This window comes from Triticum dicoccoides, chromosome 1B, assembly GCF_002162155.2.
Source record: "Triticum dicoccoides isolate Atlit2015 ecotype Zavitan chromosome 1B, WEW_v2.0, whole genome shotgun sequence".
Classification (NCBI taxonomy): Eukaryota; Viridiplantae; Streptophyta; class Magnoliopsida; order Poales; family Poaceae; genus Triticum; species Triticum dicoccoides.
In genome coordinates, this window is record NC_041381.1 from 659,223,200 (window position 1) to 659,227,646 (window position 4,447).

A 4,447-nucleotide genomic window follows, 5' to 3' on the forward strand; every position below is an offset into this window, starting at 1 on the left:
GTATTCATTTGAAAGTACTATTAAGCGTTTTTTGATCTATCCTTATAGATCTTGATGCTCAATGTTCAAGTAGCTTAATCCAGGTTTTCCATTGAAAACACTTTTCAAATAACCCTATATGCTTTCTAGAAATTCTACATCATTTTTGATCAACAATATGTCAACAACATATACTCATCAGAAATTCTATAGTGCTCCCACTCACTTCTTTGGAAATACAAGTTTCTCATAAACTTTGTATAAACCCAAAATCTTTGATCATCTCATCAAAGCATATATTCCAACTCCGAGATGCTTACTCCAATCCTTAGAAGGATTGATGGAGCTTTGCATACTTGTTAGCATCTTTTAGGATTGACAAAACCTTCTGGTTGTATCACATATAACCTTTCTTCAAGCAACTCGTCGAGGAAACAATGTTTTGACATCCTATCTGCAAGATTTCATAAATAATGCAGTAAGTACTAATACAATTCCAATAGACTCTTAGCATCGCTACGAGTGAGGAAGTCTCATCGTAGTCAACTCCTTGAACTTGTCGAAAAATATCTTAGCGGCAAGTCGAGCTTTCTTAATGGTGACACTTACCATCATTGTCCGTCTTCCTTTTGAAATCCATATGTACCCAATAGCCTTATGACCATCAAGTAGTTCTTCCAAAGTCTACACTTTGTTTTCATGGATCCTCTCTCGGATTTTATGGCCTCGAGCCATTTGTCGGAATCAGGGCCCACCATCGCTTCTCCATAGCTCGTAGGTTCATTGTTGTCTAGCAACATGACCTCCAAGACAGGATTACTGTACCACTCTGAAGCAATACGTGTCCTTGTCATCCTACGAGGTTTGGTAGTGACTTGATCCGAAGTTTCATGATCACTATCATTAGCTTCCACTTCAATTGGTGTAGGTGCCACAGGAACAACTTCATGTGCCCTGCTACACACTGGTTGAAGTGATGGTTCAACAACCTCATCAAGTCTCCACCATCCTCCCACTCAATTCTTTCGGGAGAAACTTTTCCTCGAGAAAGGACCCATTCCTAGAAACAATTACTTTTGCTTCCGGATCTGAATTAGGAGGTATACCCAACTGTTTTGGGTGTCCTATGAAGATGCATTTATCCGCTTTGGGTTCGAGCTTATCAGCATGAAACTTTTTCACATAAGCATCGCAGCCCCAAACTTTTAAGAAACGACAGCTTAGGTTTCTCTAAACCATAGTTCATACGGTGTCATCTCAACGGAATTACCTGGTGCCCTATTTAAAGTGAATGTGGTTGTCTCTAATGCTTAACCCATAAACGATAGTGGTAATTCGATAAGAGACATCATGGCATGCACCATATCCAATAGGGTGCAGCTATGACGTTCGGACACACCATCACACTATGGTGTTCCAGGCGGCATTAGTTGTGAAACAATTTCCACAATGTCTTAATTGTGTACCAAACACGCAACTCAGATATTCATCTCTATGATCATATCATAGACATTTTATCCTTTTGTCACAACGATCTTCAACTTCACTCTGAAATTACTTGAACCTTTCAACAATTCAGACTTTTGTTTCATCAAGTAAATACACTTGGCATCTACTCAAATCATCTGTGAAGTAAGAACATAACGATATCCACTGCGTGCCTCAGCACTCATTGGACTGTACACATCAAAATGTATTACTTCCAACAAGTTGCTTTCTTGTTCCACTTCACTGAAAACGAGGTCTTTCAGTCATATTGCCCATGTGGTATGATTTGCATGTCTCAAGTGATTCAAAACCAGGTGAGTCCAAACGATCCATTTGCATGGAGTTTCTTCATGCGTGCATACCAATAGACACGGTTCGCATGTCTCAAACTTTTCAAAAAATGAGTGAGTCCAAAGATCCATCAACATGGAGCTTCTTCATGCGTTTTATACCAATATGACTCAAATGGCAGTGCCACAAGTAGGTGGTACTATCATTACTATCTTATATCTTTTGGCATGAACATGTGTATCACTACGACCGAGATTCAATAAACCATTTATTTTAGGTGCAAGACCATTGAAGGTATTATTCAAATAAACAGAGTAACCATTATTCTCCTTAAATGAATAACCGTATTGCAATAGACATAATCCAATCATGTCTATGCTCAAAGCAAACACCAAATAACAATTATTTAGGTTTAACACCAATCCCGATGGTAGAGGGAGCGTGCGATGTTTGATAACATCAACCTTGGAAATACTTCCAACACATATCGTCACCTCGCCTCTAACTAGTCTCCGTTTATTCCGTAGTCTTTTATTTCGAGTTACTAACACTTAGCAACTGAACCGGTATCTATTACCATGGTGCTACTAGGAGTACTAGTAAAGTACACATCAATATAATGTATATCCAATATACTTATGTCGACCTTGCCAGCCTTCTCATCTACCAAGCATCTAGGGTAGTTCTGCTTCAGTGACCGTTCCCCTCATTACAGAAGCACTTTGTCTCGGGTTTGGGTTCAACCTTGGGTTTCTTCACTAGAGCAGCAACTGTTTTGCCATTTCATGAAGTATCCCTTCTTGCCCTTGCCCTTCTTGAAACTAGTGGTTTCACTAACCATCAACAACTGATGCTCCTTCTTGATTTCTACTTCCGCGGTGTCAAACATCACGAATAACTCAAAGATCATCATATCTATCCCTGATATGTTATAGTTCATCACGAAGCTCTAGTAGCTTGGTGGCAGTGACTTTGGAGAAACATCACTATCTCATCTGGAAGATTAACTCCCACTCGATTCAAGTGATTGTTGTACCCAGACAATCTGAGTACAAGCTCAATGTTTGAGCTTTTCTCCCTTAGTTTGTAGGCTAAGAAACTCGCCAGAGGTCTCATACCTCTTGACGTTGGCACTAGCCTGAAATCCCAATTTCAGCCCTGGGAACATCCCCTATGTTCCGCGACGTTTCAAAAATCGTCTTCGGCGCCTCAATTCTAAACCTTTTAACATTATTGAACTATCACGTAGTCATCAAAACGTGTATGTTAGATGTTCGCAACATCCACAGATGACATTCGAGGATCAGCACACCGAGCGGTGCATTAAGGACACAAGCCTTCTACGCAGCAATGAGGACAATCCTCAGTTTACGGACCCAGTCCGTATAATTGCTACTATCAACTTTCAACTAAATTTTCTCTAGGAACATATCTAAAATAGTAGAACGAAAACGCGAGCTACGACATAATTTACAAAGACCTTTTGACTATGTTCAGGATAATTAAGTTCATCTAATGAACTCCCACTCAGATAGACATCCCTCTAGCCATCTAAGTGATACATGATCCGAGTCAACTAGGCCGTGTCCGATCATCACGTGAGACGGACTAGTCATCATCGGTGAACATCTCTATGTTGATCGTATCTTCTATACGACTCATGTTCGACCTTTCGGTCTCTTGTGTTCCGAGGCCATGTCTGTACATGCTAGGCTCGTCAAGTCAACCTAAGTGTTTTGCATGTGTAAATCTGGCTTACACCCGTTGTATATGAACATTAGAATCTATCACACCCGATCATCATGTGGTGCTTCGAAACAACGAACTTTCGCAACGGTGCACAGTTAGGGGGAACACTTTCTTGAAATTTTAGTGAGGGATCATCTTATTTATGCTACCGTCGTTCTAAGCAAATAAGATGTAAACACATGATAAACATCTCATGCAATCAAATAGTGACATGATATGGCCAATATCATTTTGCTCCTTTTGATCTCCATCTTTGGGACACCATGATCATCATCGTCACCGGCATGACACCATGATCTCCATCATCATGATCTCCATCATCGTGTCTCCATGAAGTTGTCTCGCCAACTATTACTTCTACTACTATGGCTAACGGTTTAGCAATAAAGTAAAGTAATTACATGACGTTATTCAATGACATGCAGGTCATACAATAAATTAAGACAACTCCTATGGCTCCTGCTGGTTGTCATACTAATCGACATGCAAGTCGTGATTCCTATTACAAGAACATGATCAATCTCATACATCACATATATTTCATTCATCACATCCTTTTTGGCCATATCACATCACGCGGCATATGCTGCAAAAACAAGTTAGACGTCCTCTAATTGTTGTTGCAAGTTTTTACGTGGCTGCTATAGGTTTCTAGCAAGAACGTTTCTTACCTACGCCAAAACCACAACGTGATATGCCAATTGCTATTTACCCTTCATAAGGACCCTTTTCATCGAATCCGATCCGACTAAAGTGGGAGAGACTGGGACCCGCTAGCCACCTTGTGCAACAAGTGCATGTTAGTCGGTGGAACCCGTCTCACGTAAGTGTACGTGTAAGGTTGGTCCGGGTCGTTTCATCCCACAATACCGTCGAAACAAGATAGGACTAGTAACGGTAAGCATATTGAACAAAATCAGCGCCCACAACAACTTGTGTT